Source organism: Tursiops truncatus, chromosome 17 (genome assembly GCF_011762595.2).
Source record: "Tursiops truncatus isolate mTurTru1 chromosome 17, mTurTru1.mat.Y, whole genome shotgun sequence".
Lineage (NCBI taxonomy): Eukaryota > Metazoa > Chordata > Mammalia > Artiodactyla > Delphinidae > Tursiops > Tursiops truncatus.
The window spans coordinates 67,777,222-67,803,950 of NC_047050.1; the positions used below are offsets into that span (position 1 = coordinate 67,777,222).

At 40.7% G+C, this 26,729-nt stretch overlaps 1 protein-coding gene across 5 annotated transcripts in view; it reads right to left on the reverse strand.

The window, feature by feature from the left end:
• Nucleotides 1-26,729, reverse strand: part of CYRIB (CYFIP related Rac1 interactor B) — a 153,789-nt gene that overhangs the window by 64,630 nt on the left and 62,430 nt on the right. The window contains exon 1 of one of the 5 annotated variants that reach the window (XM_004316829.4): nucleotides 23,791-23,930. The exons of 3 other annotated variants lie outside the window; for them this stretch is intronic. The gene's annotated coding sequence lies outside the window, so the exon portion shown is untranslated. Of the gene's footprint in view, nucleotides 1-23,790; nucleotides 23,931-26,729 lie in introns of those variants that run through there. One more of the 5 variants, XM_019931996.3, reaches the window with a different exon arrangement.

The following is a 26,729-nucleotide window of genomic DNA, read 5'->3' on the forward strand; positions in this document are numbered from 1 at the left end:
ATATCTTTCATATATGAAGTGCTGAAGCACATTACAGAACGGTTCGGTAAAATGAGTCAGTGAATTCTTAATCTGCATGTCATGCTTATGGTGACAGCAAACAAGCATGTTTTCTCCTATCACTGTTAAAGAAACTGATAAACCTACACACAAAGCACAAAGGTGAATGGTACAATTTAGTACCTTGACTTTCAGGAATCTGCTGCAGTTTCAAAATAGCAGAAGTTTTTAAGAGAAGCCTTGCCTCTTTCTAAGGTTTACAGTAAAAGCCCTCTTTTCTCCATCAGGATAATCAGAATCAGAAGTTCTTCAATTCAGCAAAATTCTTGATTGAGATAGATAGATGTAATATATATGGCATACTCATTAGCTAATCCTTTTATGAAGACCAAGACACATTCTTTGAATACGGATCACTTCTAGAGTACTGAATGGGATTTCCTGCATAGCCTACCGAGATTTTTCAAGCTCTCTGTGGTGAAGGACAGCTGTTTTGTTTTTAAATTTTCCATCCATCATGGTCCAAAGAGAAAAAACCCAGAATACTAATATACTAGGAAAAAAACCCTAGAATACTAAAAAAAAAAAAAAAAAAAAGTAGTTTTTAAAAGACTTGCAAAATTCAAATCCCAATTCTTTGCAGACTGGCAACAGTTTATGAACTAGTGCTGGTTTACAAAATGTAACATAAAGCATGAACTCTGGAGTCACACTGTCAGGATAAGCTCCAGACAAATTACTCTCTCTCTGTTCATCTGTAGAAGGGATAACAAACAGTAATACCTACTTCACTGGATTATTGTGAGGAGTAAATGAATATATGCTTAGCACTTTAAAATATGGTTTATTGTATAAACGATACCCATAGATATATTTTTTCTAAAACACCAGGCTGTCTTTTTAAAATGTAATGAGAAATGAAAATACTGAAAATACAGAATGCTTTATATTTCTAGTTTTATAATTTTCTCCAATCTTTTACATCATTATTAGTGACCAATCACAACACTTCTCTCAAAGCCAGTCAATGATTGGTCACTGAACATCTGCTATCCAGGTCATACACAGACTGCAAAGCATATGGTTGTTTCCTCCTTGTCTCCCAGTGACAAACCCATGTGACATTTTACAAAAAAGGATAACCAAACAAGAGAACTTGCCAACAAAGATAAAGCTACAGTAAAGGAACAACAGTGCTAACACTGGAAGTCAAATTCTAATGGAACATAAGTGGAGCTATAGAAGAAACAGCTGACTGCGAAGAACGTTGACACTGCTGCCATTAGGGAGACCAATACGCAGTCGGAGGAAGAACTTCGTGGAGGCAAACTTATCAATATAAGTGAGAAAAGTGGGTATGATGAAAAGGATGAAGATGTCTCAGAGGAAGTGACACCGACAAAAAAATTCTTATTAAAGGAACTCACAGATATGTTTCATGACATTGAGAAGGCAATGGATGTTGGAAGCCGATCCAGACTTAGAAAAACGTATGACAATTTGGCCAAGCCATAAAAATGATACTCCATATTGTAAGCTATACAACGGGGCGGGGGGCAGGAAGCATGTGATTTCTCAGTAAATATTATAGATCTAACCTATGTAAAAATACATAAATATTAATAGGTCTAACCTACATTAACAAAAGGAAAATGGTCTCTTTTGGGAGCAAAGAATACAAAGTCCATCCATTCATGTCCCTTTCTACAACTGTGGCAGCCCACAGAGTACCTCTGAAAATTACACTTCACAGTAACAGAGACAGACAAGTCCATGGTTGGAAAATCCAAAGTCCCAAGGCTAAGTCCACTTCTTAATTTGCTCTAGCCATTTTTCCTACTGCTGGAAATACACAACCTAAGTGTTTGGCAGCAATATACCAAAAGTGCCAAATATTGAGATAATGCTCTACGAAAGTATATATTTAAGTGCAACATGTTCTCAAACTTCTGGGTCTGAACTGCAGTATCACAAATTTCAAAATACAGATGGTTATATTTTGAGTCATCTATGCAGTCTTTTTAAAAAAGCCTTATTCCATACACTAGAATGAAAAAAACCAATCTATGCAAAATAAAACTAGGAACCACTGATAAAATCAAATGTACGCATGCCACTCTTAAAGTTTCTTAATCCTTAATATAACATTAAAAATTAAGGGAAGTAACTTGCAAAATCTGGTTGTATTGAAAGGTAATTTGTGTTGCTTACAAATAACATAAACCAGTGCACCATTTAGTCTGAGCTACTGCAGAATGACACCAACCAAGCCAGCATTACAGACCTGATCCATACTGGGCCTGTGAGCTTCAGAGAGAAGCTCTGTGCCTGGGTTGTCACACACTGCTCTCCTAATTCCAGAGAGTTCTATGACCCAAACAAATATTTAATCATCTTCCTGACAAAAATACGGATCCATATGTAATACAATTTGACAGAAAGAAAGCATTAGCTTTTAAACTTTAAGCAAGAATCTTAAGTCTCCCAAAGCTTCAATTTCTTCATCTGTAGAAAGGAAGATAATACCTATTCATAAGATTGAGAGACTCAGAAATAATGTACGAGGGGCACTTATTCCACTGTCTGGCTCTTTTTCCAGGTCTTAACCTGTCACATTAGGCCAACAGCATTCCCTCTGCATAGGTGCCGTTACTACCATTCTTGCAGTTTTCAAGGCCCAAAGAGTTTAAGCAGCACCAGAGGGTGACAGAGTTTTCTGTTTGTTGATTCAACAAGCAGTACTAAAATCTTTATCTTATCTCCAGCTGTGCTTGAGATACAAAGAAACAAGCCAATCTTTATCCTGAAAGAGGTTTATGACTTCCTGTGGAAATGATACTTGCATATGTAAAAAGTAACAAGTCCTTAACAATTCTGTCCATACTAGATCACTGTTACAGACTACAATTGTAATAGAAATTTAGATAAAATTTAGTGTGAGAAGGTATATTCCAAGATAATTAAGAATCTTTTCATGGGGCTTCCCTGGTGGCACAGTGGTTAAGAATCCGCCTGCCAATGCAGGGGACACAGGTTCGAGCCTTGGTGTGGAAGATCCCACATGCCGCAGAACAACTAAGCCCGTGCGCCACAACTACTGAGCCTGTGCTCTAGAGCCCGCAAGCCACAACTACTGAAGCCCGCGCACCTAGAGCACGTGCTCCACAACGAGAAGCCACTGCAATGAGAAGCCCACGCACCGCAATACAGAGTAGCCCCCACTTGCCACAACTAAGGAAAGCCCACATGTAGCAACAAAGACCCAATGCAGCCAAAAATAAATAAATACATAAATAATTTTTTTTTTTTAAAGAATCTTTTCATGGACCCCACAACACATCAGTTCATTCAACAAAATGTTTGGCTCTTTCCCAGGACTGAAAGCCTGTTCATTGTCATTGTATCCCCTGCACTAAGCACAATGCCTGACACGTTGTAGTCTCCAATGTGTGTATCCTGGATGAGCGGATGAGTGAATTAAGCAAACAATATGAAAAATGATTTAAGGATACCAGAATAAATGTGACTTGTTTAGAGTTATGGCCCCATAAGACTGGCCATTCTGCTAAAAGGATTTGTTTGGGAAAATGAGAGATAAGGAGAGATCAGTAAAAAAGTAATGGATTAGGGGACTTCCCTGGTGGTCCAGTGGTTAAGAATCCGCCTTCCAAAGCAGGGGACTCGAGTTTGATCCCTGGTCAGTGAACTAAGATCCCAATGCCGCGGGGCAACTAAGCCCGTGCCCTCTAGAGCCTGCACACCACAACGAAGACCCCGAGTGCCACAACTAAGACCCTATGCAGCCAAATAAATAAATATTTTTTTAAAGTTATGGGTTAACTGGGGCTTCCCTGGTGGCGCAGTGGTTGACAGTCCGCCTGCTGATGCAGGGGACACGGGTTCATGCCCCTGTCCGGGAGGATCCCACATGCCGCGGAGCGGCTGGGCCCGTGAGCCATGGCCACTGAGCCTGCGCGTCTGGAGCCTGTGCTCCACAGCAGGAGAGGCCACAGCGGTGAGAGGCCTGCATACCGCAAAAAAAAAAAAAAGAAAGTAATGGGTTAACTGATAAAATTTAGAAAAATGTGTTATTTCCCCTATTTAAATTTAAATTAATAAACAGACTTTAAATAAATTACTCTAAGGTGTGCACCGTGGTTTTATAGATAATGGTTTTTCCAGGCTAACAAAATAATTCAATTGCAACAAGCATAGATAACCACTTTGAAGAGATACTGTATGTCTGATTTGTAGTATTACTGCACAATTATCTGAGTAGTCATCAAATAGTAGATTTTTCAAAACTATTAAAAAATGCCTTGTCACATAATTTTTTTTAAAAAAATGTGCTAAACTGTTTCCTAATGGCAATTCAACAAAGATTAGTAGAGGACTTCCAACACCAGATGTCACATGCAAGGCAGAGTATAAAATGCTGAGTAATAATATAAGACCTGCCCGCCAGAAGCTCACAGTCTATGAGAAGACACATAAATTATTGCAATACAGTGTAATACAATGCTATACCAGAGTTCTGTGGATAAAATGCTTTGGGAAAACAAATGAAGGAGTAATTGAATTCTGCCTAGAGGACAGTGTCAGAGAAAGCTAGAGAAGTGATGGCCCTTGAATTTATTTGCCTTGTATGTTTAAAAACACCACCACCACTAACAACTTCCAAAAACATTTTTCATATGCTTTAAATGAAGTAAAACATTTTTTTAAGTATTTATATGAGCATATCCATTAACCGGGGAAAAAAGGATATTCTCTCCTCCTAAAAGGGGCATTTTAAATGCTATCCATCTGGTTGCTAACAAGGGGCACATAACAGGTTAACGCTAAAGTCCTTAAGAAAAAGCTTTGTTAAACTGAGACTGAGGCAACATCTAGAATTCCAGAGAACATAGAACTTCCCTGGCAGTCCAGTGGTTAAGACTTCACCTGCCAGTGCAGGGGGTGTGGGTTCGATAGGGAAGCTGAGACCCCACATGCCTCGGGGCCAAAAAAATCAAAACATAAAACAGAAGCATTATTGTAACAAATTCAACAGAGACTTTAAAAATGATCCACATCAAAAAAAAATCTTAAAAAAAAAAAAGAAAGAATTCCACAGAACAACAGGTAAGATTTTTCAGTCCCACTAAACAACAAAAACCACGCCAATTTTTTCAACAATTACTAGCCCATTTGCTATGCATGTTTAAATCTTAATCTGTTTGTCTTTTTTTTATTTCTACTTATTGGAGAGTTTAGATAATTCTAGATATTGACTACTCAAGCCTGAACTTATATACCAACTAAGGGGGAAACACGTTCAAGAGAGGACATGTACTCATCGTGGTAATCATTTCACAATATATGGAAATCAAACCATCATGCTGTGTGCCTTAAACTTATGCGGTGATGAATGTCAATCATTCCTCAATAAAACTGGAATAAACAGATAGGAAAAAAACACGTACTACTCTAAAAATTATTCTTTAATGACCAAAGTGTGTGTGTGTGTTGTGTGTGTGTGCGCACGTGTGTGTGTTAAAGCTTTATCTTTAAAACACTGTCCAAAAAAGCTACACATCCTGGGATAAAATCGATTTTTTCTGTGTCTATCTTCTCCTCTTTAAAAACAAACTTACATATCCTACAGGCTTTTTTCTTAAGAATGAAAGTAGCCACATGGTATCTAATGGGTTCAACAGATACAAAACATCAACAAAAACAACTACAAAAACATCACATCATATAGGTTAATTTAATTTCTCAAAAGAGCTGGTAATTCTTTAATGGAACTTTGCTTTTCCTAACTTTAAGAGGTTTTACAGAGATATACAAGTGGAAAATAATCAGTATTTCCAGATTTTTGGCATACATATGTATATTACCTAATGCTGCCTCTTATGTACTAAGAAGGGACTGTCATTTCCTGAAATTACTGTCAACTTGTACACATACCATTTTGTGCTACATGCTCAAAATAGTGTATGAGTGTTATTCTTAAACATTAGTATAAGCACAAGAATATAAGGCAAATCAATAAATTAAAACTTCTCCAACCTATGTAGAGAAAAAACTAATATTGTGCTATCTTTATTTTACAGACTTAGTTTACATGATTTAACAGATGAACATCCACAAACCAAAGGAATGTATCACTGCAATACTTCAACTGCTGTTATGAATACCTTCATATCATCAGTAATTTTTACCTATATAAAAAAATGAACAAGATATGATTTTAAAATAAATCACATAATTTAAAAATAAATCTAAAATTTTAAATGTGCCTTTACAAGGGAAAGATCTGGCAGGCACCGCCTCAAATGAGGGATCAAACTTAGTATCATCAAGAAACGTGACAGACATTGCATGCCTCCTGATGTGATACAATGGGACATCCTCAATAATATCCTATGTAAAATACCTGTCAGATATGTTTAGCCTGAATCTATTTACAAGGAGACATAAAACAGACAAATCCAAATTATGGAACAACTTCTAAGACAACCTGCCTGGATTGGAAGGAGCAGGTATGAGGTTACCAAAAAAAAAGCAGGCGTTCCATTTCGGCCATGTTAAATGCGCCAGGTCAAGGGCCTCCAAATGAAACATACACGGAGGGTGGATGGAGTACAAGAGTAGAGGTCATGGAAGGTCAGCCCACAAATACTGTACCTCCACCCCTACGACTTCTTATTTTGAGAAAATGATCCAAAGACCAGGGATTCTTGAGAAATCATTCACAGTGGCAGCAACAAAAGACCAGTGCCAGTGTCCTAACCAGACTATATATAACCTGGACTGTGTTTTCCTGATGCTTGCCCTCCCCTTTGGTTACTGCTCAGTTTCTGGAGCCTGATTTCCTAGTCTCTGCACCAATTTTGTGAGCTTACTTGCCAGCCTCCCAATAAATTCCTTTTCTATCCAAATCACCCTGTCAATTTCTGCAAGTTGCAACCAAAGATGTTTGAATTAATTATAAAGAATATTCTGGGCTCAAATACAAAGCTAATTATAATTTCCTTCCTGATTTAAAGCCATTCCTACAAATAAGCAAAACTTAACTATGTTACAAATGTAACTCAGGTGCAGAGTATGAAAATACTATGAAATTAAAGATGACATAAATCAGCTTTTTGAGACATTTAAGAGGTGACTGTATCACTAAAACTAACACTTGAAGTTCCAAAGTATAAAATTTGAACATTAAAAAAAGTATAAGAGAACATCCAGAAGCGATGACAAAATACCAAGATCATTTTAAACTGTATCAATCAAATAAAAAACTAAAAAAGCTTTCCAGAAAAATTAAACACTGAAGCATGTTTTGAGAAAATAACACTAGAATGATACCGGTTTTTACAAAGTGTTCTCTCTGGGGTAGGATGCCTTCTTTTTTCTTTATAAATTGCTCCAAGAACAGTAATGAAAAGATTCTCCACCTGGGTCTACCTTTTCTTTAGACCCCTACTTCACATGCTTCCTCACTAAAAACCAACACATAAGTAAAACTACTTTTCATTGTTTCTGAAAACCTTTCACAATTCAAGTCAAAAGTGAATTTTTAGCTATACTAAAAGCTAACACTTCTTACATCCTTGATAGTAGTATCCTGTAGTCCTATAAATCCCCTAATCCGTTTTGTATTTTAAAGAAATACATTTAGAGGAAGTAAAACACATGTTAAGGGGAGTAAGAACCTTTAGAACTATAGGAAACATCTGCTTCAATGAGGAAAGGGGGCTATTGGTACTGGTGAATACCTACTGTGTGCCACACATTTTGCTGTAGACCATAACCTCTCTGTAAAACACTAGAAAGCAGGTGATGTTACCCTTTTTATAAAAAGTAAATGAGGAAAATTAACCTCAAAAATTGGTTTACTTACCTCATGTCAGTGCTAACAAGGGGTGACTCAAGCACAGATCTGCCTGGTCCCAAAGCTGATGTCATTTTATCCACAACAAAATGCCTCAATGGGCACATTCTTCTCGTAAAAATTTGTTTTCATTGATATTTTTCTTATTAGAAAAACAATAGTAACCATTACCCTGAATAAGCAGAACCTGTGGGATGTAACCATAAAGCAACTTTTTGTTCACTGCTGTCCTTTAAAGTTATTCTTTGGTGACAGTTAATGTCCCTGAACTTTTATTTCGGCAAGCCTATGACTTTGGTCATCTTCAAATTATAAAAACTATCTGAGTTTACAAATTGATAGATCCAGTTTAGTACAACTGTCAAAATTTTTCATTCAAGGTTACAGCTTCTCCCCTATGCAGGCTAGCAGCTTAGGCAGTATTAGAGGACTGTGCTTTACCCCTCTCCGTTCCACCTTAGTAACCCAGGGTGGTCAATTAAGCGTCTCTGCAGGACATGGGCACCCTCTTAGCTCAAAAACGCATAAAGCCGATCTGTCAGGAACTGCTTTCAGGGTCCTGGGAAGCTCTCACCCACCCCAGCCCTTTGAGATCTCTCATTGAAATTCCCTTGATGGAGAACAATGCATCTCCTCTGGGAATCCAGCTGTTTATTCCTCCCCACTCCGCCCCATACCACCCTGCTCCTATGGGCTTCCTCTCACTAGTGGCCCTCATAAGGTCCACAGGAAACACGTACCCCTTGCCCCAAAGAACACTAACCCACAAAGGGTCTTCGTTTTCCTGAGCTGCCAGAGCAGACAACGTCTCCTTCGCCCAGGCATGGGTGAGACAGACATCAACCCACTGTGTCCCCCAAAACTGAACCAATCGCAGAGTAAGCTGTCCAAGTCACTGCCTGTACTTGGGGGCGGGGCACCAGACTGGGAGGGATATTAGAAGAAACTCCTAGCATACCAACAACTCAGTTCAAAAACTCTGCTAATTTCCAACTTCCTGAATCTTTTATACCAACAGATGGGGCAGGTGTTAGAAGTCACAAGATCCATTTTCTGGCTCTTTCTTTTGCAAGACCTGAATGGCGTTCTTACAACTCATCTCAGAATTGTGCATCTACTGACTGAGGGCTAAACTCAGAGTAAGAGTTCCATTTTAACATCTTATTACATAATATACTTAACACTTTTTCTAAAACTTCCACCAAAAGTGGGAAGAAAAATCCATAATCCCACCAGAGTTAGCCACTGCTAACTGCTTTCCATTCTGTAGAGTCCATTTGTCATCTGAAAATTTCCTATTTCAAGTTTTAACTTTTTAAAATCGTGAACGAAAACACCTCATTTATATAATTTCATTGAGCAATCCATTTTTCCACACAATCTAAGCATGCCATTTTCAAACACCAAATTTCCACTGAACCAATGTGCAGGTGGCTTTCTGAAACTTGTCTCTCTCTGTCACTCCCCAAAGTCAAAATCCCCACTGCCAGAAATTAAACTTCAATCTTTTTAAATTAAGCATAATCTGTATGGTCTCCTATATCTGCTACACCTCTAAATGTGGTTTTAAACCATGTATTCATCATATAAAATCATACTGCAAGAAAAATGTGAATGTCGGAGAAGTTTCTGATCATGTAATTTGACCTACACTCACATGAGTCTGGTCACAGCTCCACAATGGCTACTCAAAGTATCTCAGGATCCATCTTCACCAAGGCGAGGAGGTTGAATTCACAAAGCACAAAAGAGCAAATATGCTATTCCTTCATAACGTGGTAAAAACCAAGCTTGCAGCAGGGATCAGTCCCCATCTGACTGCAAATAAAACTATTACTACCCATACATATATATTTATTGGCTCCACACTCATTGTCACAACTGCCAAAAAGTTTATCTAATACTCAAGAGGAGATTTATGGGAACTTTAAACGTTTGGGTTTTAAAAAATTGTTCATTTATAATAATTATGAATAATAATTAAATGGATGAATTATTCATTTAATTAGTCATAAAATTTCATTTATTTTTGGCTACATTGGGCCTTTGTTGCTGTGTGCGGGCTTTCTCTAGTTGCGGCGAGCGGGGGCTACTCTTCGTTGCGGTGCTTGGGCTTCTCATTGCAGTGGCTTCTCTTGTTGCGGAGCACGGGCTCTAGGCGCGCGGGCTTCATTAGTTGTGGCACGCGGGCTCAGTAGTTGTGGCTCTCGGGCTCTAGAGCACAGGCTCAGTAGCTGTGGCGCACGGGCTTAGTTGCTCTGTGGCATGTGGGATCTTCCCGGACCAGGGCTCAAACCCGTGTCCCCTGCACTGGCAGGCGGATTCTTAACCACTGCACTACCAAGGAAGTACCAAAACTTTAAATGTTTAAAACTGGATTTGGGGATTAATTTTGTTAAAGTTTCACATATAATTTGCCATCCATTCACGGAGCACACATTTAAAATTTTGTTTTAAAGCCATGTTTCAGCAGATGAAGTGAGAAATAAATTCCATTTAACATGCTACCAAGAAAACAGCATTCATAGTTCTCAGTCCAAAGAATCTTCACTCTTCTCACAAGTTTGTGTCAGTAAAAACTCACAGAATTACAAAAGCGCCCGAAGAAAGAAAAACAATCAGTTCTCTCAAAGCTGACAACAGATGCATTCACTCAAAAAGTACACAAGAACAAGGAGCGTGGGCAAATACTGACGTGTCTTTATGTATAACTGTGGAGGGTGTGTGTGCACTCATACAACATGCATATATGTGCAGAGACGTCTGGAAACATGTTCACCAAAACAGTGACTACTTAGATGGTGATTTTTGCTTTTTACTTTTCTATATTGTTTCAATTTTTATGAATATGAGTACATATTTTTACAAGAAAAGAAGAATGCTATTTGCTTTATTACAATATGGTATGAAAAGCAACAGTAATCAAAGTACTTGGTACTGGCAGAACGACAGACATGTAGACCAATGAAACAGAAATGAGAGTCCAGAAATAAACCCATATATCTATGGTCAACTGATTATCAACAATCAATATCAATCAAAAATACCAAGGCAGGCTTCCCTGGTGGCGCACTGGTTGAGAGTCCGTCTGCCGACGCAGGGGAGACGGGTTTGTGCCCCGGTCCGGGAAGATCCCACATGCCGCGGAGCGGCTGGGCCCGTGAGCCATGGCTGCTGAGCCGGCGCGTCCGGAGCCTGTGCTCCGCAACGGGAGAGGCCACAACAGTGAGAGGCCCGCGTACCGCAAAAAAAAAAAAAAAAAAAAAAAAAAAACCAAGGCAATTCAATAGGGGAAAGGACAGTCTCTTTCAACAAATGGTACTGAGACATCTGGATAGTGATATACAAAAAGATGAACTTAGATTTTACTTCACACTATATACAAAAGTTAATTAAAAATGGATCAAAGACCTAAACGTAAGAGCTAAAACTGTAAATCTTTTAGAAGGAAACATAGGAGTAAATCTCCGGACCCTGAGTTGGGCAAAGATTTCTTGGACACAGCACCAAAAACACGATCCTAAACACAAAAGAAAAAAAGATAAACTGGACTCCATCAGAATTCAAAAACCTTGCAACTCAAAAGAGACCATTAAGAAAATAAAAAGATAAGCCATTGACTGGGGGAAAATATTTGCAAATCATGTATCTAATAAGGAACTTGGATCCAGACTATATAAAAGAACTCTGACTCAGAAATAGACAACCCAATAAAAAATGGGCAAAAGATTTGAAAAACATCTCACCGAAAAAGATATAAAAACGGCTTTAAAAGATATTCAGCATCATTAGTCATCAGTCATTAAGGAAATATAAATTCAAACCACAGTAATATATCACTTCACACCAACTAAAATTGTTATAATCCAGGGACTTCCCTGGTGGCACGATGGTTAAGAACCTGCCTGCCAATGCAGGGGACACGGGTTCAAGCCCTGGTCCGGGAAGATCCCACATGCTGTGGAGCAACTAAGCCCATTTGCCACAACTACCGAGCCTGCACTCTAGAGCCCGCGAGCCACAACTACTGAGCCTGCGTGCCACAACTACTGAAGACTACACGCCTAGAGCCCATGCTCCACAACAAGAGAAGCCACCGCAATGAGAAGCCCGCGCACCGCAACGAAGAGTAACCCCCGCTCACCACAACGAAGAGTAGCCCCCGCTCACCGCAACTAGAGAAAGCCCACACACAGCAATGAAGACCCAACGCAGCCAAAGATAAAATAAATAAATTTATAAAAATAACTAAATAAATAAAATTGTTATAATCTAAAAAGACAATGACAAGTGTTGGGAGGATTTGGAGAAACTGAAATCCTCATATGGTAGTCAGGACAACAGCAGGTTTTTAAAAAATTAAACATAAATTTACCATGACCCAGCAATTCCATTCCTAGGCATCTACCCAAAAGACATGAAAACATATGGCTGCACAAATGTGCAAAGCAGCATAATTCTCAATAGCCAAAAAGTAGAAACAAGGACTTTCCTGGTGGTCCAGTGGTTAAGAATCCACCTTCCAATTCAGGGGACACGGGTCTGATCCCTGGTCAGGGAACTAAGATCCCATATGCAACGAGGCAACTAAGCCTGCACGCTGCAACTACTAAGCCTGAATGCCACAACTAGAAGGAAGCCCGCGCAGCACAACGAACAGCCCGCGCACCGCAACTAAGACCTGACACAGCCAAATAAATAAATAAATATTTTTTTAAAAAGAGACGATCCAAATGTCCATCAACTGGTAAATGGATAAACAAAATGTAGTATATCCATATAATGGAATACTACTCAGCAATAAAAAGGAACGAATTATTGGTATACACTTGACCCTTGAATAACATGGGTTTGAACTGCACAGGTCCACTTACATGTGGACTTTTTTTCAATAAATATGCAATAGAGTAAGTACTACATGATGAGGTTGGCTGAACCTGAGAATGCAGAACTGCAGATACAGAGGGCAGACTGTAAAGTTAGACACAGATTTTCAATTGTCTATATATAATATGTTTTTCCCTAAACATACATACTTATGATAAAGTTTAATTTATAAGTTAGGCACAGTAAGAGATTAACAACAATTAATAATAAAATAAAACAATCATAACAACATACTTAAAAGTTACGTGAATGTGGTCTCACAATATCTCACTGTACAAATTTAACACTTTTTCCATCTTAACTAAGCACTTATACACTGTGGCCATAACTTCTGCAGTTGGAGGTGTGACAGCAAAACAAGCACAAGTTTATTTTTGCTTCTTCACAATTTCACAAACAGATTTGCTCTTACCTTAGATCTTAGCAACCTCAGAATAAGACTTTTTTTCTTTCCTTATTAAGTCAAGAACTTTCACCTTTTCACTTAAAGGAAGCACTTAACAGCTTCCCTTTGGCATATCCAAATTGCTAGCATCACCACTCTTGCAGTTGGGGCCATTATTAAGTTAAAGAAGGGTTACTTGAACAGAAGCACTGCGAAACCATGACAGTCGATCTGATTACCCAGATGGCTACTCAGTGACTAAAGAGCAGGATATACTGGACAAAGGGATGACTGACATCCTAGGCAGGATGGAATGGAACAGGCACAAGATTTGATCATGCTACTCAGAACAGCACACAATTTAAAACTTATGGATTGTTTATTTCTGGAATTTTTGATAGAGTATTTTCAGACCCAGGGTGACCAGGCTGAAACCACAGATAAGGGGGAACTACTGTAAGCGGTTACCTGGGGCTGGGGGTAGGGATGAAAATGAAGTATAATAGGGAACAGGGAACTTATCGGGTTGATGGTAATGTTTCAAAACTGGATTATGATTCAGTAAATTCAGTAAATTTTCAAATTCAGTAAATTTCCTAAGAATCATGGAATTGTACAAAATGGGTGAATTTTATGATACGTATACTTCAGTAAAAAAATTTTTTTAAACAATAGCAGGAAAATAGTTAACACATGGTTATGTTTATTGACAGAATTATTGGTTTCTTCTAGATGCCAAAGTTAAAAACCAGTGATACAACAAAACTGTGTTAAAAGAAAATATACATTAAAATAGCATATCATAATAGCACACGTAACACTTATCTCCATTATCAGGACTATAGGTGATTTTTACTTTCTACTTTTTTGTACAGTACTTCAGAGTCATGGGAGTACATCTGTTTGACCAAATTAGCTAACAGCCCCGCATCTTTACTAAGATTAAAAAAAGAAGTCACCTGCTTCTTCCATATTAATTATATAATCTGGCTATACAGGATCATAACAGGAATAAAGCTATATAAAGACAAACACACACACATGGATATTACATATTTGTATATTCCTATACCAGAGACTAAAAAAGAAAGCAGAATTATCCAAAGTCTGCTCCAGAACTCTCTGGATAGGAATCCAGCAAGGTTATACCTAAAGAGAAGGGGACTGAAGGTAAATTCAACGTATGCTTTAACCCAAATGAATGTAATGAATGAAGCTGACTTCTCGGTACTTTTGAAAATAACTTGGTAAATATATTTATGAAATACCAGAACATATTAAATATTTAAATGTATTCACTACTATTCAAATAATGAATAGTTCCTAGCAGTCTTTTCCAGAAACCTCAACTAACTCATGAAAAGGTAACTTACAGTTCCCATTTTACAGAAGACGATGGAAGAGAGTGTACATAAAGATTTTAGGCACAATGAATTAGTTAAGAAGCCCTGATGTGCAATGTGACCTTGCTACAAGGGGAAAGACGTGCCTGGGATAAACTGTCTTAGAGCGCCTGTTTAACCCTACTTTATGACTTGAGGGCAGTTTCCTGTAACACCATAAACTAGTTATACTTCTTAAAAAACTGTTCTTTCATCTTTCACTTGTGAGGCCCAAATAAAATCCTAGAAGGGGTCTGAGAGACCAGAGGCAGTAAAAGGACTTCACAAAAATTTCTGCTTGTATACCTCAACTAGGAATTTCAAAGTGCTTAAACATTTTTAAAAATTAGTTAAATGCATAAGCTATCTACCTATCCAAACTAGACAAATTGAGAATGGTTTAAAAAGTTAAATTTGATTTTAATAAAACAAGATAACACCATTTTTAAGTTGCTTATAAAGAAAACACTGAAAATCAACTAAAATGAAGTTCTTAAAAGGCACACATTAAATATGCTAATAGACTACTAAAAAGGGGTCAGTGACACATACCAAAGACAGAACACTGGCCAGTTGTCACCATGACACATACTATAATGGAACTTAGGCACACCCATTTCAGAGGGTTGCCAACTCCAGGCTACATATTTTGACTATTGCTTCAACATACTGTTCTATAAATAAAAAGAAAAGCTTTAGTTTAATTATATTCACATTTTAATATAGGAAGTCCCACTTATCAAAGACTATTTCCAAAATGCTTCAGCCTTTCATTTTTAGGCATCAACCTACTTTTACCCACTAGCAACTTAGCACTAGTGCCACCATAACTAGAAGATTATTTTACATTTCCAAGTCTAAATTCATGTACACTTTAAGCCAAATGAATGGAATAAATGAAGCTGACTTCTCTGTACCTTTAAAAACAACTTGGATAAATATATTTACTTAATATAAGAACACATTAAATGTTTAAGTCAAAAGAAGTTCAAACATAATCTTCAGCAAGTAAAGTCACTTTCAAAATAATACGTCTATAATGCTTGTTTACAGAAAATAACTGGAAAGGATTTAGAAAATGCAAGTTGATAAAATGGAGCCCTACCCCCTTAAAAACAAAACAAACATGAAAAACTGCAAGTTTAAACCTCCCTCCAACTAACTATGCTAGCCTCTCCCCTAAATCTATACTGCCTCAAGATCTAGAGAAAAAGAAGCCTCACTTAAAAAAACACTGTACTTAATTACCATTGTTTTGTTTCTTAAAATTTGCCAGAATTTTAAGTAGAGCAATGTAGTTTGATATAAAGAAAAGCAAAGTAGTCCCATTCCTTGCAACCCAAGGAAATACCAAGGTGGTTTTCTCATATTTCACTTTAATGTTCCTGAAATTCCACATATGATTTCTTTTTTTTAAATCAAAAGGCATCTGAACATGTTAGACATTACTTCTTGAGTAAATGTTATTAGTTAGCAACTTAGCTTGGAGAAAATTAACCCCAAAATTCCACGAAAGTCATTGCATAGAGGTTTGCCCTCAAAAACAAATCAAGGACATGAACACCAATAATAATACGTATTGTGTTCTTATTACATGCCAGCTTCTTTTTAAAGTCAGATTTATTGAAGTATAATTTACGTATGTTGGGAAACAATTCTCTATAGGTCTGTCTTTTTAATATGTTGCAAGCAGACGTACCAACTGCCTTTTCCTTCGAACTATATTTTCAAGGACATCCGTGCAGCAAACAGCCTTGAAAGACAAAGACAGTGGCTCCCTCTAGAGCAAAGGATGGGCATGCTTACTGTCCAGTATAATGTATCCCTCTAGAGCAAAGGACAGACTTGCTTACTGCTCATTACAAAAGATGTGGGTTCCCTAAATGCAGGGCTTCTCTTCACTAACATGGACCCACTATGGGTGCCTGAGGATCAGGAAACCATTACAAATGCTGATTGATACTCTCGCTACTGTTATTACTGAGAGGAATAAACTGTCCTTCATCTCTTACACAGGAGTCTCATGTCTTCTACCAGCATCCATGAAAACGTGGCAGGGAAACTTATTCACTTCAAAGTAGGATAAGATCTCAGATCGTCATGATTCTGGACAGTTTTGGCAACAAGAATGGGATACTGACATAGCCATGACTTCCTAGGAGAGAGAGAATAAAGGCCCCCTGAGGTCAGAGTTCTGAGAAATGAGAAGACACACGAATCAGAGTGATCCTGGTGGTGGGTGGACAGAAGGTGGGAATAAGGATCCCCACTGTCCGGTTAATGAAAGGAGTTGAATTCATGTTTGGAAACTGAGCAGTGAGAAGTGGGATCAAAATCAGGCATTGAAATGGTGACTTGGCTGTTACTCATTCTCCCCTGGGCTGGCAAAGGAAGGGATGTGTCATGATGATGGGCAACATGCATTGTGTCTCCAGGCGAAAGGCTGTGACTGCTGAGCCAAAGAGTCCCTAGAGCTAAAATAGATTATGTAAGTAATGAAGACCTTGCTGATAATATAGAGCTTTAGATGGTCCAAAAGTATTAGAAGTTCTTTTGGCTGAATTACAACGGAATGACCAAAAGTGAATACAAAGCCTTGATTCCTGGTACAGAGTTGCTCTCTCCCTGGTGCCCTCTTCTCTATCCCTCTCTACTACTATCCCCAAACTCTTCTGCTTTACAGAGAAAAATAATAAGGGATAGGGCTGAGGTCTCCCTGACCCCCAAGAAGGACTGAAGGGCATACATACCCCTGAGAAGCTGTCCAGAAAACTTTAGAGAGAGACTCAAAGTTTTATGGCTCTCCTGGATACAGACACCCTCCTATCTGGTCCCACAGAAGAAGGGACATCAGATTCAGCTAATACGGTTTGGGCAGGATTTACAGTTGGGAAGGGAAATGAAGTGACTTATTGCTGGGGCTCTTTGGGCCAATTCAACGTCCTCTTGTTGTTGCTTCTACATCCATCCTCATGTATAGTAGGAACTTATGTGGTATACGGTTGTACTTCCCCTTCCTGTATGTCCCAGAGGGGATTCTCCCGATCAGGAAGGGCTGCATGTAGAAAAGTGCTAGTATGCTAGTACCTTTGGGGCTCCACAACCCTCATAACCATTTTTAGTCACAAGTCTCTGTGACTCATGATTTTACTGATTGGAGCCTCTGACAAAGGTGCCACCTGTAGGTGCCCCTGGGGTTTGGACTCTTTTGCCTCCCTGACACAGCTATCAGGCACGCTCCTTTTGTTAAGCAGCTATTAGCTTGCTACTGGGCTCTCGTGGAAACTGAATGCCTAACTCATGGAGGCCTCATAAGTTCCAGTCTGATATTCCTACTTTGGGGTGAATCAACTCATACTCAATGACTAACAATATGGAGAGTCACTGAAAATGCATATTTGCAAACATAGCTGGACTGCCTTAGCCCCACATCTCAACTTTATATGAAAAAGTGGTAGTGAGCCCTCTGGGGGAAATTCATCCTCTATTCTACCACTGGACACAAAGTTATGGGTTCAATGGAGCCCACATCCAGTAAATCATCACATCTTGTAGACTTAACATCATCCCTCCATTGTCAATAGGAGTACTGATGACTATCAATTATTTCCTGGACTTTAGCAACAGCCTTTTAACTTGCTCGCCTGTATTCAATTTTAGTTTACCTTCAATCCATTCTTTAACAGCTGTCAGAACAATCTTCTGAAAGGACGAATGAGTATTTCACTCTCATCCCTTTTAAAGTCCTATGATGGTTTCCCCTGGCCTTCAGTCCAAACTGACTTGAACTTGTTAACATGACTCAGACAGCCAGTCTTACAGCTTACTCACTGTCTACCGCTTTCCCACACCTCTTTTATAACCTGTATTACTGCCATACAGAACCAATAACCGTCAAAAGACGTACAGGACTTCTCTTATCTCCAGGTTCTGGCCTCTCCCTCTTCCAGTGCGCATGCATCCTTCCTTCTGCCCAACTGACTAATGGTCCACTCTTCAGATCTTAATTTAGATGGCATTACAACATGGGCATTTATCCTGACTCATAAAATAAGATTAGGTACCTGCGAAATTCATACTGTCTATTTTTCTCTATCTTTTCTTCTGCTGAAAAAAAAGGAACCACTAACATTTTATTCACTGTTATATAACCCTGCTTATGTGCTCAATAACTATTTGCGTAATTAATGGCAATCATACCAGGTATTGTGCCAGGTATTGTGCCAGGTGTCAAAGAAAACAAACGATCAAAACCAAAAAAGAATTTTAATGATCATTCGACTTAGAAATGCATCACATCCTTCCCTATTATGTTGCACTGAAATTAATACAAAAATTTCACAAGAGTGTTATGAGGCACGTAGCAGAGACAGTATTATTCCTATCTTATAGATCTGACAATACTATCAGACAAGAGCAAATCAGGGCTTAAATGCAATGTTTTTGTCCATACATACTAAAATTTTACAAGTAGAATCTATCAATAAGACAAGTTGAGAATTTCCAGGTGGTCCAGTGGTTAGGACTCCGCGCTTTCACTGCCAAGGGCCCAGATTCGATCCTGGGTTGGCAACTCAGATCCCGCAAGCCATGCGGCAAGGCCAAAAAAAAACAAAAAGAGCACAAGTCAACAAACTACAAAAGTCCACTTCAAGAATTAGTCAATCTCCGTTTTCATTTAAATTACTGCCTTCAATTCTCCACTACCCTCACTTAGAACAGAGAAATGGCATAAATAATCCCCCAAAAAATAATATCTGGGAATATGTCTTTTTTTTTTTTTTTTTTGCGGTACGCGGGCCTCTCACTGTTGCGGCCTCTCCCGTTGCGGAGCACAGGCTCCAGACGCGCAGGCTCAGCGGCCATGGCTCACGGGCCCAGCCGCTCCGCGGCATGTGGGATCTTCCTGGACCGGGGCACGAACCCGTGTCCCCTGCATCGGCAGGCGGACTCCCAACCACTGCAACACCAGGGAAGCCATCATAATTTTTTTTCACAGCGTTTTCTCAAATTGTGTGACCTTAGTAGTCAGTGTAATTTGGATTATCTGAGAACACGCCAATTTATGACTGGGAGGAGGATTTTAGGCACAGTATATGTAGACACAGTGAAAAGTGTATCAGTTTAAATTTAATATAGACCAGACATAATGCACCAACTAGACTACATCAAGCAGAGATTACTTGCATGGCAGAAAATAACTGTACAGGACTGAAAGCTTCACAATGCTGCACAGAATAGTACCACAGAACATCATCTTTTCAAATTAAATAGCTACAAAAATACCTCTTTGCATTAGGTCTTCTTTTTAAACAAAATCACCCAATGTCTTTGTAAACAGCTATTTTCACCCATGGTACCACAATCAGGAAGTGGCACATGTCACAAGAAATGCGTATAGTTAAAGGATCAAAATTCTTAGAATGATTTCCTTGTTTAAATAGTTTTACAAATGTCACTCATTTGCATTCCAATATACTTGCATGAGTGTGAAAGGGGTGAAGCTACACCCAGTGAGCAGGAAATTATAATCCTGTATATGCTCAGAGAGTAAAGAACAGTGAACACTATCCATCCTGTGTGGCAGGTGAAAAAGTCTGGAGATTTGCTGTTTTAAGTATATGCCTTCTAAACATATAACATAAAATACAGGACCTCAAATTAATACTTTGAAACAGAATTTTAGGGAAGACTACAAGTCACAGAGGCCTGGGTTTAAATGCCAGCCTTCCTCATGCTACTTGGGCGTGTGCTTGGACAAGTTACCTAAGCAGTTTGCGCCTTACTTTCCTAATGTTAATTAACAATTAACTAGGAATTAACCTACACCTTGCACAGCTGTCATAAAACTAACTTAATGTGTACAGAGAACTTGGCACAGAGGTGTTCACTATTACAGCGTAACAATTAAGAGCCAAGACCCAGATCTACCACTTAGTAGTTGCGTCACTTTTGTTACTTAACCTTAGTTTCCTAGTCTGTAAAATGGAAATACTAACACCTATTAGCATTAGGGTGTTGTAAAGATTAAATGTCTTACAACACTGCCTGGCAAGTAGCACACACTAGGTAAGTGTTAGTTACTAATAATGTCATTATCATCATCACCACTGAAATGTTAAGTAACCATTGCCACGTTGGATTATTCCTTACATTTCTACTATATGAAAAAATGCTCCTTGAAAAATTAACCTAATTTAGTGAACTGATCATAATATAACATGAGCTCACACATTCAAGAATTTTTATGCTGACTTTTAGAAACTTTAAATGCACAGAAATTATCTGAATTGACCACTGCTCATGAATGCTGACAAGATACACATATCAAATACCCATTCTAAGTGAACAAATCTATTCAGTGAACTAAAGCATAACACAAACCAATGTCTACTTTACTTTCTCCCCAAAGATTTCAAAGCAGTTTAAAATAATCAAATAGGGCTTCCCTGGTGGCGCAGTGGTTGAGAGTCCGCCTGCCGATGCAGGGGACACGGGTTCGTGCCCCGGTCCGGGAAGATCCCACATGCCGCGGAGCGGCTGGGCCCGTGAGCCGTGGCCGCTGAGCCTGCGCATCCAGAGCCTGTGCTCCGCAACGGGAGAGGCCACAGCAGTGAGAGGCCCGCGTACCGCAAAAAAAATAAATAAATAATTATAATAATAATCAAATATAACAATTCTCAAAATGTACAAGTTACTTGAGAAAACTGCAGCTGAGAGGAATCAACATCTTTCTCCAGAACTTTTGCCACATAATTACAAAACAATGTTAAGAGTCAAACTCTTTGCAACCCTGCCATTCATTCAATTAGTCAAAACATTTATTGCATATCCACTGTGCACTAGGCAGGCACTGTGCTAAACTCTGGTGTAGTAACAGAAAAGGAGAGACCAAAAGTAAGAGTGGGCAAGCCACTAACAATATTATTAAATATTTTGAAATTTTATAATTTTGTTTTCCTTGAACAGTGAAAGAGCAAATTGTAGGCTCTAACGGTTGAGTGCATCAATACTTAATGAGTTAAGTAATCTCATATAAGTGACAGTACAATATCTTCCCCATGGAGACTAGGATTAAATGAAATAAGCATCCCTCTCTACTGCTCAATCAATTACTTACTAAGTAAAGGTAAATGGCCACTTCAAATGAGTCAAGTAATCTCAAGAGCGACCTCTAACTAACATAATTTTTTACCCATTTTGGGGGGAAAGTTCAGAGAAATAAATCTTAAATTTGATGTTAAATGTCACCTGTAACCTATCAGAAATAAGCTACATTCACTTAGTTTTACTCAGCATCTGAAATTGCATTTTTGCTGAGGCGACTAGGACCAATTTACTAATCATGCCTCCCTCTGCTGAACCATTTTCTTAGGAGAGAAAAATCTAGCCTCGATGCAACTATCAAATAATCTAGAGTTCATACTATATATCCTACATTTTACAAAACAAGAGTTTCCTCTCAAGAAGCTACATAACTGTTAAAGTTTTAAGGAATTTTAAAAATATATTATCTAGCAATATTGCTCTGCCAAAAAAATGCAATCTTGACTCTGAATTAAGTAATCTTAGTGCTTAAAGCGGTCATCCAAAACCTAAAAGGGGACAACCAACCAACCACCATTTTAGTACCTAGCTCCCCAGAAGAAAGGGCTGTTAGGAAAAGCTATTAATATTGATAGCAATTGTATCACACTGATACGCAGGTAAGTGTACTTCAGGACTAAGTACCTTCCTTGGAGTTCATTATTATGGACTATGAATGTCACACAAAAAAAAAAAGTGCTGTCATTTCATTTTGTGAATGCTGAATCAGGCAGTTTTAGTTAACCGCAACACTTTACAAGCAGGCTATCAAATAAGCCCCAATTATCAAGCTGTTTCAGACAAAGCTTCTGTTTCTATTAAGTATAATTAAAGAATTAAAAGGATCAGTGTATTTTTCTTGAGATATATTAGTCTAAAATGATTTGCAATAAGTCCCTGAACACCCAAGTGACTGAAATTCCTTCAGCTATACAAAACACTCCTCTGGAATGCCAGTCTTCCAAATGGCAAGACTGTAAGAACACACAATTGATAAATGGATATTCATTCTCTACATTAAAGAGTAAAAAAATGGCAAGCTCAATAAATTCACAGGAGGGGGGGAAAAAGTGTAAACAAATGCCCCAAATCTGTCTTATCCAGAATGGCGTTTCGTGGTACTGCACGAATTCAGGCATTTCATCAGCATTCGGCACACCGGGAGCCACTCAGTAACTAATGTTGACAGATGAGCCGAGAAAAAGTCTCACCAACAAACAGTATTAACAGGTAATGTTGCAAATCAGTCACGGGACTGCGCGGGAAGGAACGTGGAGGAATCGAAAAAGTAACAATCTTCCGCCAAATTTTACATTCAGAGCAAATTAATCCATCATAGATACATAGTCCTCCGGGGGTGGGGGGGGAGAGCGAAAGGAGATATTTGGTACGACGCAGAATAGCCATGCGGAACACACACACACACACACACACACACACACACACCAACTGCCACTTCCACTACAGTTTGACAGTCATGGATTTGGGTAATTAGAGTAGAAATGTGTGTTCTGGAAACACACTAAGACCACACCCTAGGACTGAGAATCTGGACTTTAAATGCTGCGAAGTGAGAGGTCAACGCAGCACCTAAGGTGGACGGTCTGGCCGCACAGGTGGAAGGGATGGGGGCACCAACTTCCAGGCGGGTGACCGGGAGGGCCGGGTGTCCGGGCGAGGCATGGCGGAGTCCGAGGGACAAGGGGGTGTGGACTAGGGACCAGCACCGGCAGAGAGGGAAGGAGAGAAGGCGGCCGCTAGGAGTAAAGGGCGGTGGGAGCTGCGGGTAGGGGGCGACCTCGACGCGGGGCGGGGGGGGGGGGGTGGTGAGAAGAACCCGGGGAGCCAAAGGTCACGGGCGGCGGCAGGGTTCGGGGGCGGGAGGGGGCGGCGAGCACGCGCGCGGAGGTGCGAGTGGAAGGAAGCGGCGGAAGAAAGGAAGATCCGAATGAATGAGTGCCGCGGAGGCCCGGGTCGCGGAGGAAGGGGCCGGGGGCGCCCGCGGAGATGGCAGCCGCAGCGCCGGGGCGGGCCCCCGCGCCAGGGGATGAGAAAGCCCCGCACCGGCGCCGGTCCCACCGCACTCGCCTCTCCGCCAAAATGGGGTCGCGCGCGGAGCAGGAAAGAGAGAACTGTGAGGGAAGAGAGGGAAATGGTAAAAATAAATCACTCACCCTACGCGCGAACCTCCAGGCTCTCTCAGCCCCGCTCCTCCGCCCTCCTCGAGCCCCGACGGCGGCTCCTCAGCGGCGCTAGGGGGAGCCCCGGGCCCGGAGCGGGGCAGCGGCGGCAGCCGGACCGGGAGCCCCTCCGCACCTGCCCCTGTGGCGGAGCCGCGACGAGCCAGGCGGCAGCGGCAGCGGCAGCAGCGGTTCGGAGCTGGGAGGGCAAGTGACCCGGATGTACAGGGTAACGGCGAGGAGGGGGAGGGGGGAATGCCAGGAAGTGAGTGCGCCGCGGACCTGTCCGGCCGTGCGCATGCGCCGCGCGCCCGCCCCGTAAGGTAAATCCTCAGCCTTCCTTCCCCGCCCCTCCCCAAGGGGGCGGGGCGAGGCCGAAGACAGGTGGTCTGGAGGGCTCAGCTAGGAGACGAAGGGGGCGCGGCCACCTTCTCCGCTCCCCCCGCCCTCCTTAAAGGGGCAGCACTTTCGCGCGGAGATGGCATCTGGGTGGGTCGGGGTTTTGCAGACGTCTCGTTTTACAGATGGAAAACTGAGGTTCAGAGGTGACGGCGACCTACCTCAGGTCAGCGAACTAAGAAATGGCAGAAACTGGAACTCGAGACTCGCGGGTCGGGGCTCTGTGCTGAACCCATCGAAGTCGTCACATACCATCACCCCCCATGCGTGGATGGCTGGGCTGTTGGGCACGCCTTTCCCTCTCTGCCAGGTACTGAGCCTCACACTCCCAGACAAGGCAGATGCGCTTGGCAGGCTCCCCAGAGCCGAGAGGTACTGGGAGTGCGAAGGTATCGCCTGCGAAGGTATCCTGGAGACGCCCTTGGGAGGTGTTAAGTAATCAGTCTGAGAACAGAAATCAGGCGCCACGTGAGACTTGCACGGTGCTACTCATAGCACTTTCAGACAAACGAGACTTTGTTCTGGGGTCTGCTCTGGGCAAAGATATCTGATGGACAGAGAAGTTGAATGTGACAGAGGGCGCAGCTTCTTCATTTTTCCCTAATTCCCTTTTCACTCTGAGCATAAATGCTCCCTCTTTACCTACAAAACCAGAACATTGCATCTAGCTAGCTCATCCTAATACTGTTATGAAACTCTCAGATTTTTTCATTAACACTAACGTGTAAACGATCACAACGTTACCTCTCCCAGGGATATTTTCAATGTGACTGCGGAGCAGGTCGTTACTATGGAGGTAAATGGTTCTAAACATTTTGGGGTCAAGAGCCCTACTGAAAACCCCATAAAAGTATGCACTTTTCTCTCCTGGAAAATGCATATGTGCACACAAATTTGCACACAATTTCAGGAGATTTTTGGATCCAGGAAGCCTATCTGTGAAACCCTGATTATGAACCCTTGTTCTAGTCAAATGCGTAAGATCCCAGTAACTATCTGGGCCTCAGCACATGTAGCCAAGAAATCACTCCTTGCCCCAAGTATAGAAGGGCAGCCCTTAACCTTATTTAGCCTTCTGTCTTCCTCTTCCTCTTGAGTTACACGGAGACCAAGTGATATTGGCCATATTACAAAGAAATGTGTTAAGAGAGTCATGGAGAGAGTAGGTGACTTTTTCAAGGCACACTCTAAGGGCAAGAGTCCAAGGCCTCATACTTTTACCCTAATTATCATACTTATGGATGATTTAGGGGTCCTACACTGTATCCATTATAATCTTCATTAATTTCAATTAAACACAGGGAGCAGAGGTTTTGCAAACACTAATGCTGAGAGAACAGTCTTCACAATCCAAGAACTCTGGTCCATTTGTTTGACACACGGACACCCACTCTTAAATAACCCTGGTCCATATCAACCCACCAGCCTCTATTTGAACTCTATCTAGTTCTTACACCTGCTCAGTCCCTTAGAGATGAGCTCTGAGTAATCACACACCTGTAACCCAATCTCCCACTGAGAGCAGAAATCTCTTCTGTAATATCCTCAACACCTGAACATCCAGTTTAGCTCGGGTATCTCCATTTTGGGGGGGTATCTCCATTTATGGGGAGCTCATTATCACAATGGTCAGCCTCCTCTAATTGTGAGGAGCCTCTTCTTTTACACTGATCAGAAATCTGATGCCCAACAACTGTCATCCATTGGTTCTAATTTTATTTCTGGAAAGCAACATAGACATGATGCTGGCCTGGGGGAGCTTACCGTCCAGCAAAGAAAACAGTCCATTTGATGAGTGATAACCAAAAAATAGAATGAGTCCCGTGAGGAAGATGCAGTGCCCCTTTCAGAGGCACCTTTGTCCTTATCAGCCTTAGACCTGTTCCTGATCTGTGTAAGAACTCATGAGGAAGCTCTAGCACTACCCCATGGGGGATGTCCTGAAAGAAGGAACAGAAAACAAGACCCTAAGTGCTGAATTTATTCTTCCACGATCCTCTCCTCATCATTCTGCATGAATGGAATCACATTTCAGCTGAGGTCAAAGTTTTAGGTTGAAAAAACAAGCAGAAGGATGCAAAAAAAAGATGTTTACATAAAAGCACTAAGCTCCAATAATTTAATCATGGTGGCTTGCTAGCATTTTTTTGAGTCCTTAGTATGTGTCAAGCACTATGCTATCAGCCCTCGACTCGCATTTCCTCTTTTACTTTACAAAATCAGTCATTGAGTCATTCAGTCAACACATGTTTTTGCCCCTCTACTATGTCCCAGGCACCATGCTGAGAGTTTAGGGTGGAGGACAGTAAGCCATGTGGTCCCTGCCCTGGAGGGGCTCAAACTTTCGTAAAAGGAAGGGCTGTAAGCTCACAGTTATGACAGGGCATGATTCGTTGTAATTTAGGAGGGTGGAGGAACTAACCCTCCCTGGCATGGCTGTGAAGGCTTCAGAGAAGATGAGCTTGGGGCTTCCCTGGTGGTGCAGTGGTTGAGACTCCGCCTGCCAATGCAGGGGACACAGGTTCGTGCCCTGG